Source organism: Rhinolophus ferrumequinum, chromosome 11, assembly GCF_004115265.2.
Source record: "Rhinolophus ferrumequinum isolate MPI-CBG mRhiFer1 chromosome 11, mRhiFer1_v1.p, whole genome shotgun sequence".
NCBI lineage: Eukaryota > Metazoa > Chordata > Mammalia > Chiroptera > Rhinolophidae > Rhinolophus > Rhinolophus ferrumequinum.
This window is the reverse complement of record NC_046294.1, coordinates 48,528,078-48,538,904: the sequence shown is the minus strand read 5'-3', so window position 1 is coordinate 48,538,904 and position 10,827 is coordinate 48,528,078.

Sequence of the window (10,827 nt, the reverse complement as noted above, 5' to 3'; positions counted from 1 at the left end):
CCTCGGGCTACTAGAAGGAGAATGAGGGATGGTTTGGAGGGACAAGGTGACAGCAGGAGCCCAGCTAGGAGGCTATTCCATAGTCTGGGAGAAGATAGTGGGGGATATAGTGGGGGATAGAGATCTGAGGACAGACCCATGGTTTGGTGCCATGGGCTGTGGCTGTGGCCACCTCTCCCTAACTGAAGGGGCCTTGAGGTCAGGCCTTGTCTGGTTCAAGGGCCAGCCTTTGGTGGAAAAAAGGTGTTTGCCTGTGACTCAGTGGACTTGGGACCCTAGAAATCCTCACCTAGGGAAATTCTCCCCTCTCCCTTCATGGTGGCCCTTCCAAATCTTCCCTCTCCATAAACCCTAACTCATTGAAACCCCAATCTTAGCTACTGACCCCACCCTCTACTTGACTCACTAGAGAAAATTCCCTTACCAGTGATCACTGGCTTTTCCCTGTGTCAGGCAGACATTAAGATTGAGGCCAGGCTCCACGCAGGGGGCTCACTTAAGTTCCTGCCTCTAACCTCTCTGCTCAGCAGCAGCCTCTCCAAGAGGTGGCCCTTTTTTCACCTGAGGTGAAAGCCCCAGCTGTGCCCAGAGCTGCTCTTCTACACCTACATCTGCAGCCAAGCCCCCGTGCCCTCAGGTACCTCATTCTCTCCTGGTCTCCTTCCCTGCTGGCCTATTGTCAACAAAAGTTCACTGCCACCAATCTAATGCCAACAGTAGTCCCCAGTCTGGGGTGTGGAAAAAGGAGAAACTTTAGTCAGATGAACAGTTTGCAAATGGGGATACGCAGCCTCTGGTGGAAACCAAAAGTGCGCTCCTCCTCCAAGACAAAGGGAAGGACACCTTTTATAGAGAAAGTTCCCAATTGATCCAATTTTATGCAAATGAGGAATCCAAATCTGCAGTCTGATTGGTCGAAATGTCACAGTCCTGATTGGAATTGTGTGTTCTGATTGGTTGCTATGGAGCTGTTTTGATTGATCACTATAGATCCAAATGAGGACATACATCTATGAGTAAGCTGCACAGTTCTAATTGGATGGGGCAGGTCTCAGTCCTATTGATTGAAAGAAGATGTCAGGAACTCCCTTATAAGGGTTGACTGAACAGCAGGAACACAGTGCAGGAGGCCGGCAGCTCAGTCTGTAGCTTTTCCCTGAAATGCAGAGTTCATGAGAGTCCTCTGTCAACAATGGCTCCTAGAGTCTGGTTATGAATTTAGGCCCAGTTAATCATGAGTTTTTCTTCTTGGCAGATATATTCCTTCTGGGGTATCACACTATGAACATGCTCCAGCATCTCCATAAGCCCTGCCTTGGAGCTACCACCTTCAGGTACTGCCCCCCTCTCTTCCCTTTCCTGCCAACAGCTGGGGAAGAGTTACCTCCTCTGCAGTCCTCTGCCCATTTATCTAGTCTCTGCCTCCAGAGCACCCCAAAATGGCCCCTCCAAGGACCCAGGGAGCTCCACGCCACAGAAGGAGTACACAAGAAGTCACTACATGGACACTGTCAAGAGGTCCCTACATGTGGCCCCTGCAACAACCTTCTGGGTCCTCCTTCCCAGATTACTCCCAGGGATCTGTCCCCCCATCTTCTTTGCTCACTCTGTACATTTGCCCTGGGGGATGGCAGTGACTCTCTTTAAATTACTCTACCTCCAGCCCAGCCTTTCTCCTGCACCCCAGACCTATCGCTCCCTGAACATCTCCCCTTCAATTACTGAAGTCCCCTCTTCTCTACAATAATCTCCCCATGTCCTCGTCTCCGTGAAGAATCAGCCCATCCGCTCAGATCAGCCCCTACAGCACTGAGACAGAAGCCAACCCTTCCTTTTGTCTTCTATCACAGCTTGTAATCAACAAACATTTATTGAGTTCCTACTATGTGCCAGGATTAAGGAAGAATTTCTTTAACAAAAACAACAAAAAAGAAAAAAAATCATGAAGGAAAAAATTGATAAATTCAAGTACAATGAAATTTTTAAAATTCTCAATCCAAATACACACACACACACACACACACACACACACACGTGAAAAGACAGGCCACAAACTGAGAGAAGATAATTGCAACACATATGGCAGACAAAGGATTATTATTCAGCATATATAAATAACTTCTAAATGTCAGTAAGAAAAAGCCAAACTACCTAATAGAAAAATGAGCAAAAGACACAAACAGGCACTTCACAAAAGAGAAAGCAAGCATGGCAAATACACATATGAAAATGTGTTGACTTCACTATTAACCAAAGAAATTTCAGTCAAAACCACAGTGAAGTACAATTTCACATACATCAAATTAGCAAAAATTAAAGAGTTTGATAATACCAACTTTGTGGAGGGTGTGGTGAGATGGGAACATGAGTGCACTGCTGGTGGGACTAGAAATTGAACACACCCCAAATGAAGAACAATTTGTCAATATCTAGTAGTTGACGATGCACATAACCTAAGATAGCCATTTCGCCTCAATGTACACACCCAGGAGAAACTGGTAGTTGTATAAAAATGTACATCACAGCATTTTATCTAAAGCAAAACATTGGGAACCATCTAAATATCCATCAACCAGAGAATGAAAAAATATTTTTATTCAGGTATCCCTTGTTATTTGAACTCTCACTCTCCCCATATTTGTTCTAATGACTTGCAAAAATTTTACTAGTAGAAAACCCGACTTAAGAGATCTGCGGGTGTTTACCAGCATGCGTCTGGGTGTGAGGACGCGGAGTGAACTGCATTGTAACTCTGCTCTTCTCCCGATAGGATAAGACTGTGCCACATGCTCATGTTGCTTATGCTTATTTGGTACATAATTGTTAACCATCTTCCCCTCATTATTAAGTGAATTTGTCTTCCAAGAAAGTGGAAAAGGCTGAGAAGAAAGTAGGTGAACCTGAAAGCCTTAGAAAAGCTCTTACATTAGAAGGAACTGTGGAAGTAATAAACTCAGTGAGAGGGCTGGTTCTGTGAAAGGTGTAAGCTTGGCCATCCTCCTCCATCACACACAGGAACTGCCCTTATGTGTGAGAAAACAGAACAAGCTCATTCAATATTAGAGAATGAAGTAATCAGTGTTTTAAATGCTTTAGAAATTTCTGCAATGATGGAAATATCCTATACCTGCGGTCCAATACGGTAGCCTCTAGAACCGTGTGGCCACTGAGCACTCGAAATGTGTCTAGTGCAACTGAGGATCTGAAGTTTTTAACTTTTAATTATTTACATTTAAACTGAAATAGCCTCATGTGGCTAGTAGACACCATATTGGACATATGTAACTACTATGTAGCTTTATACTATGCAGAAATCCTTGGAGATTATTTATAGACTTAAAGAATGTTCATGATATTTGTGGGAAATAAATTGAAGTTTTTGAACGAGCTGGGAACATATTATTGTTTTCCAGCTAAAATTCTATAATGTGAGCTTTCACTATCCACACATTAGCCATTAGGAATGGTCTCTGTTCTGTTAACAAGGGAGGACTGTATATTCATATAACAGATTACGAGACAACAGAGGACAATGGATGAACCAGAGCAGCACGGAGCAACAAAACTAAATCTCACAAGCATAATGGGAGTGAGAAAAGTATATAGAAGGGTACACACGGTATGATACTATGAACATAAAGTTTTAAAACATGCAGAACAATACTAAACTGGAGAAGCATATGAGGACGTGAATGATACGTGAATGATAACGAGCCACACGTACAGGTCACCTTGGAGGGGAAGGAGGGGGTGAGCTTGTAGGGGACACACAGCCCTTGTTTCTCTGTTGACTTCCCAAGGCCCCTGCATGCTCTGCAAAGACAGAGGGTGAGCAGGGCCAGCGCAGGGAGAAGGCATCTCCTCTCAGAAGCCTTCTCTCTCCCTCCCCACCAAACAGGGCCCTGAGCCTCCTCTGGGCTCCCAAGTCCCCAGTCTTGGCGTCTGACATTCCCTATCAATCCAGCCTCATGTTGCCTCTCTCCACATCTCTCCCTCCACTGGCGGAGAAGGAAAGTTCTTCCAGGGCAGGCTCTGTGTCTGTTGTTTACCAGCCCTATTTTTCCCACATTTGGCACAGCGCTCTGTAAATATCTAAATGAAGGCATGAATATAGGTTTCTTTGGGGATTTAGAGTCATCATTTCTGTTCCTTTGACCCTTGCGATGTGTCCAGGCATGGTATGGGCGCTGAGGATACAGATGAACTGTCCATGGCTAGTGCCCTCGAGAAGTGTCTGGTGTGGAGAGAAGATAAACCAGGACGCATGGGCATTGGGACACAGAGACATGCACTGGGGCCTAGAAGCCCGGAGGGGTCCTGGCTTAGCCTAGGGGCAGGGAGCACAGGGGAGGTCAGAGTGCAAGTGTGTTCTAAGCTGGGTGTTCAAGGTCTAGGGTTATCTGGGTAAAATCGGGGGAGGGTATTCTTGCGAGGGCAGGCAGTATGCAAAAGCCTGGAGGTGAGAGAAAACATGGTGGATTCTGGAAACCTCTTGAAACTCAGGCCTACTGGAGAGTCCAGTGAAATGAGGAGCGGGACGTGACAAGGAGAAAGAGGGCCAGGGGCAGTAGGTCCTCGAATATCAGACTGGGAAGCGGGATTTATCCTGAGGGTGATGGGAGCCATGGAAGTGTTTAAACAGGAGAGAGACGTAACCAGAGTTGTGTGTTAGCAAGATCGTTTGTCCGGGCTGCTGTGTAGAGGGGTAGAAGAGGAGGCAGGGACCAGTGACGAGGCTGGACCAATAGTCCAGGCAAGTGGTGGCCAAGGAGGTGGGGATGGAGGAGGGCGGATAAATGAGGAGCTGAGTAGAAGGTGGATTGTGGAGCTTTTTAGGAGGTAGAATCAGCAGGAATTAAGCAGATTGGATGTGAATGTGAGGGACACAGAGATGTATTTTGGTTTGGGTTTCCCCAGAAGCCAGCCCTGAGGCAGGGATTCAAGTATCAATAGTTAATTTCTGAGATGGTCCTAGGAAGCATCCGGGGGAAGTGAGACAAGGACAAGACGGAATACAACCTGGGCAGTCAATGAACCGATTATTACTGGGGGTCAGTATCACTGGGAACCTCTGAGAGGTGGCACAGAACGTTTGAATCTAGAGATTGGATCAGATTCAGGTTTGATTTTTGTTTTGGCCAGAATTCATAAGTGATGGTGTGTACTTCCTTTCGTTAGGGGAAACGATTCCCGGTACTTACTGTGACCGACGACCGACACCACCTTAGGAAGCAAGCTGACCACCGGTTAACCCTGGGAAGGGTGGGTCCCTACCACCTGAAAGGAATATTCTTGCATAGATAAGTGGGCCTATTAAATTGTTTACTGCTTTGGATTATACAGCTCTTAACGACCACATATGGCGTGGCTAAAAGCCACCTTTGTTAGCCTGCGCCACGTGGCTACAGGCATCTGTGTTAGCACACGCCACTTGGCTATACATCACAAGCCCCATCTGCTTTTGGGTGCAGAAATCCGTTGTCTTGTTGCTTTCTGTCCATTAGTTACCTTTATAAACTCTTGATGTAATTCTGGCATTGTCAGTCTCGGCCCCGGAAAAATTTTCCCAACACCTTCTGCACCGCACATCATTTCTAGTTCTCTTTTTTTGTGATGTTAATTTTGGTCAGCGGGTTCAGGCGCTAAGAGACTGTTACATCCATTAGCAGCCATTGGTGATCACTGCCTAGACATGTTCAATAGAAATATAATCAAGGCGCACAAAATTTAAATTATAAATTTTATAATTTAAAATTTTCAAGTAATTACATTTAAAAAATAATCAGAAATAATGAAATTAACTTTAGTCATATATTTTATTTAACCCATTACAGTTAAAATATTACCATTTCAACATGTAACCAATATGAAACATTAATATTTTACAACCTTTACTTTTGCACCAGGTCTTTGAAATCCAGTGTGTATTTTACGCTTGCTACATGACTTCATTCAGATGAGGCACATTTCTTTTTGTCTAAGCAATTCTTTTTTAATTGAGATAGAATTGACATATAACAGTGTGTAAGTTGGAGGTGTACACTCTTGGTTTGATACATTTATATGTTGCAACGTGATTACTGCAGTAGCACCAAACACCTTTATCATATCACACAAGTATAATTTCTTCTTTTGTAAAACTAGCTTTGTTGATGTGTTACATCTGGACATGCTCTCTTGTCCCTGTGTTAAAGACTATGACAAAGAATTACAGGGAGTTACGAAAAACTCAGTCAGTCAGGGATGTGAAAGAAGGATGAGTCGGAGTTGATCAGGCTGCAAGAGGGGAGCTTTAGAGTAGAAAGAGCTTACACGCAAAGACCCTGCAGCGGGAGGGAGGACAGGAACGTGAAGGACACCGGGCTGAGGAGACTGACGCCACTTAAGGGAGGTGTGGGTCATAGATGGAACTGGACGTGTAGCTAGGAACTGGACCAAAGAGGGACTTGACCAAATGTTAGACTGTTCTGTTTTGGTCTAAGAGCAATGAGTATCAGGGTAGTGTTATCATCACTGAGTGTCTCTGCTCTAAAACTCATTTAGTTAATAAATATTTGATAGATTCCTACTATGTGTCAAGCATGGTTCTGGGCACTGAGGATACAGCAGTGAAAGAAAAGAAATCCTTGTGCTCAAGGAGCTTAAACTTTAGTGGATCTCTACACAAGACTTAGGAGACTTCGAGATAGAGCAATATTTGTCAACTTTTTTCTATTATCCTTCCCTCCCACACAGGCAAGGAGCCCTTTAGACATTTTTTTTTTAAACCAAATTGCCCCCCTCCATGACATTTTAATACTACAGATATGCTGTATATCTGTTTAAGGTACTATATGTATATCTGTATTTTATACCTAAAATGAGTAAGACGTTTTGCCCTCAACAACCAATTTTCACCCCCTTGGGGGCAAGATCACTTGCATTGAGAATGCATGCTATTCATGTGTGGACTTATGATCTAAAAAGAAATTTCGATTTAGGAATAGCCAGTTAGGTCTTATCTATGCTGCGACTTGGCAAATACTATGATAATTCTTCACATCTGTCACCGTCTTCATTAAAAATGATAAATTACTAATGTTTGTGTTAGCTCATACCATTACCAGTTTGTTTTCCTGACCTATTTCTGTATTCTGCCTGGCAGACGAATCACATTTCAAATGCTCAAATAAGCACTCATGATATGATTACAAATACTGTTTAAGATTTCTTTATAATTTTCTTTGTCCTTAGATATGTGCCTCTTAGGGATGCACAGTGAGGCAATTATTAATTCCAAAACACAAAGAGTTATGCAAGAAAGAAAATGTAATCATAGTGTGCTATGGTACTTACTGCAAACAATACTTTCCAAGTCACAAAAACGTAAGTACTGAACATTGATTTACCCCCAAATTACAACAGGATGATGAGGAAAGAAAACTAAATCCTTTTTTCACAGATGAAACCAGTAGATAATGTCTAAAATGGAAGTAATCAGTTTTTTTAACAGTCTGAATTTGTTACTGCCATGAATGTTTTCTTTTTATCCAGTTGAGTTTAGATTTCCATCTCATTACCATTGTATGATTTTAACACTCACCCTTCACCTCTCCCTGCCTTTCAACAGTCCCTTTCCCAGCTCCTCTTTGAAGAACAACTAGGGGAAAGGAAAAGTCTTTTTTACTTAAGTGGGCTTGTGATTTAAATGCTCTTGGTGTGCCCCTCTTCCCTGACAACCCCGAGTTAGAACATGTCCTCTGTCGGAGGGAGGCCCTCCAGCAAGGAATCCCTTCCCTGCACATGTGTGGGTTCTCTGCCTCAGGAGACAAGCCAGTCAGCCGAGGTCAGGGAGGGTAATCAGCAAGGCTTCCCAGGGGAGGGGATTTTGAAGTGAGCCTTGGAGGAGGAGACATTTACCAGGAGAGTGAGGCAGAGGTGAGGTCACTGCAGACAGAGAAGCAGCACGGGCAAAGGCAAGAGGCCTGGCACAGGTCCTGCGGTGCATTGAGGGCCTGAGGTTACTCCTCGGAGCTGCTGTGCAGTTGCTCTGACTTTTCTGGCAGCCCAAGACCTAGGGTCATTTCCTAATCTATTTAATAATAGGCAAACACACTGGCATCTGCTCAGTTCAGCCCATGGTCTTGGAACAAATAGACCCAATTAAAAGGCCATCAGAGGGTAATTCAGGGGAAGAGGAAAAAGCCATTGATCAAATCAACGCCCAGCTGCCCTGGGGCTGGTTTGTGACCTGCTGCAGCTTAATCCTTCCTCCCACTCTGCTTTTTCCTCTCACAAGCTGCCCTAGACATGGGGACCTCCCCACCAGCCCTCCCCCGTCCACTCTTTCACCCCACCTACTGACCAGCTGTGTGGCATCTCACTAGACATTTTCTGGATCTCAGCTTCATGGCCTGCCAAAACTTACAGGAAAAATGATCAGAAATCCTGTTGGCCATTCCTTCAACATACTTGTGGTACTGATCCATTTCTTACCCCTTGTGGGAGCTGGACCAATTTAAGTTGTTCTGCTGGACCAATAACCAAATTAACATAACAGGAGAAAATGACCAAATTTATCACCTATGTGCATACAGGGGTTCCACAAGAGAATGAGACCTGAGGACACAGTGGGCAGTTGAGGCTTATGTGCCATTCTGGACTAAGAGGAGGGAGGCAGGGTTCTGGGATTTCAAAGCGAAAGTAGGCAATTCACAGGCAGATGAGAAAGAGCAAACTTTGTTTAACAAATGTGGTAAACAAATTCTTGCTGGGCCACCCAAACAGTGGGACACAGAGGGGAGCCTAACACTTGTTGGGATCCCCCCTATCTGTCACACTTACTTCATATATGCTAAGAGGAATATGCTAAGGGTCTCTTCCTGAAGCAGGTTTTCCTACCTGATTTCGTTTAGGCAGGTAAAAGGGAGGGTCAAATGTTCTTTCTGAGCCTTTTGGTTCTTAATAACCAGCTTAAAATCAATATCCCAAAAAACATATTTTGGGTGGCAAACTCTGCTTCCCCTGAACTTCCATTGCTACCACCTGGTCCTAATCCCCATGATCTCTCACCTGGTCTCCTGCATTCACTCTACTCCCTGATCTGGCTGTTTCTAGCCTTACCCCACTATGGTTTATTCCCAACCCAGCAGCCAGACTGATCATTTTAAAACATAAGTCAGATTGCATCTCCGCCGTGGCTCTCCACTTCCCTGAAGATCCTACCCGAGTTCCTAGATCTCTGGACTCTGCTCCTCCCATCTCCGCCCCAGCCACAGGACTCCTTACACAGGTCGCTTGGCCTTCGTTTTCTGTTCCCTCTGTCGAGAAGGCTCTTCCCGCAGACAGTCCCTTGGCTAACTCCCATGCCTCCTTCAAGCCTGCTCAAATGCCCTCTGATTGGCTTCTCCTGAGGCTTCACCTGACCCTCTTACTTCAAATCCCAAACTGCCTTCCCTCCAAATCCTTCTTCTTGCTCTGCTGTTTTCCCCACAACACTTGTCACCTTTTAAAAGACCATGTGATTTACATTTTACGTCTGTTGATTTTTGTCTCTCTCGCCCCACTAGAATGTAAGCCTCTAAGGTAGGGTCTTCATTTTTTTATGCACTGATGATTTCCAAGTACCTAGAACAGAACCTGGCACATAGTAAGCTCTTGGTAAATATTTGTTGAATGAAAGAATGAATCAATAATAATAAGGTTCCTGCCTCAAAGGGTCATTGTGAAACTTACATGAAATAATTTATTTGACTTGCTTTGCAAGGGAAGGAATAAACATATAATGCATACCCACTGGTTCTAGGTATCCTGCACAACAGTTTACACAGCTTATTTCATTCATTCCTCATTATGAATTATTCATTCAACAAGTAATTGTTGTGCACCTGCTACATGCCAGGCACTGGGGATAAAGTAGTGACTAAAACGGACAAAGACCCCTGTCCTCTGAGAGCTCTTATCCTAGCAGGAAGAGACAGACAGTACAAATAAAATATGAAGTGAGTATAATTATTGCTTTTCTTTTTATGATGAGGAAACTGAAGTGCCCAAGTCCGTCTGATTAATGAGTATTAGAGCTGAGATTCAAGTGTAAGGCTGTCTGACATAAGGGTTATGTGCTCTCTACGCCTCGTGAATGAGGGCATCTGGGTATCCGGGTTCAGGTGGAGTAAAAGCTAGTGGAGGAGGTGTGCGGGTCTGGACCGAGACGTGAGGCTGGGGCCTGAAGGCTGCCGGAGACTTCCCCTCTCACTTTTGTGTTTCCCACTCCACCCCAAGGGCCAGCACTTGGGCCACCCCTTCCACATGACTGAGAGTCAGACACATTTTACCTACGGATGTGCTGGGGGGTGGGGATCAAAATTATAGGCATCTTGCGGGTGGTGGGTGAACCCTAACTTCTGCCCAGATGCAGTCACAGGGGGTGCTGGGAGGACCAGCTGAGCTTGGTCACACCTCCCAAGGGATGGAGGCCGCCATGTGAGGAGGCCAGGATTTCTAGGGGCATACAGAAGGCAGGGCCTCTGGTGGGGGGCAAAGGTGCAACTCGTGGTCATGGTCATACCCTCCCATGGTTGCCCTAAGCTGAGGGCAGAGATGCTGTGTGTCTCTAAGACTGAGCTGGGGAGACAGGGCCCTGTGAGGAGGGCTCTCCCACCGGGAAAGGGGATGTGTGGGAGGAAGTGATCCCTCCATTCGTGGAGGTGGGGAAGAAGGTGCAAATAATGTTAGGGTGTTGGGGGGTACAGAGGGGACTCTTTAGGGGGAGATAGACCTTTTCAGAGGCCTTACCCTCAGAGAGGGGAGAAGATTCCGGATTCCCTTCAGAAGAGCTCCCAGACCTGA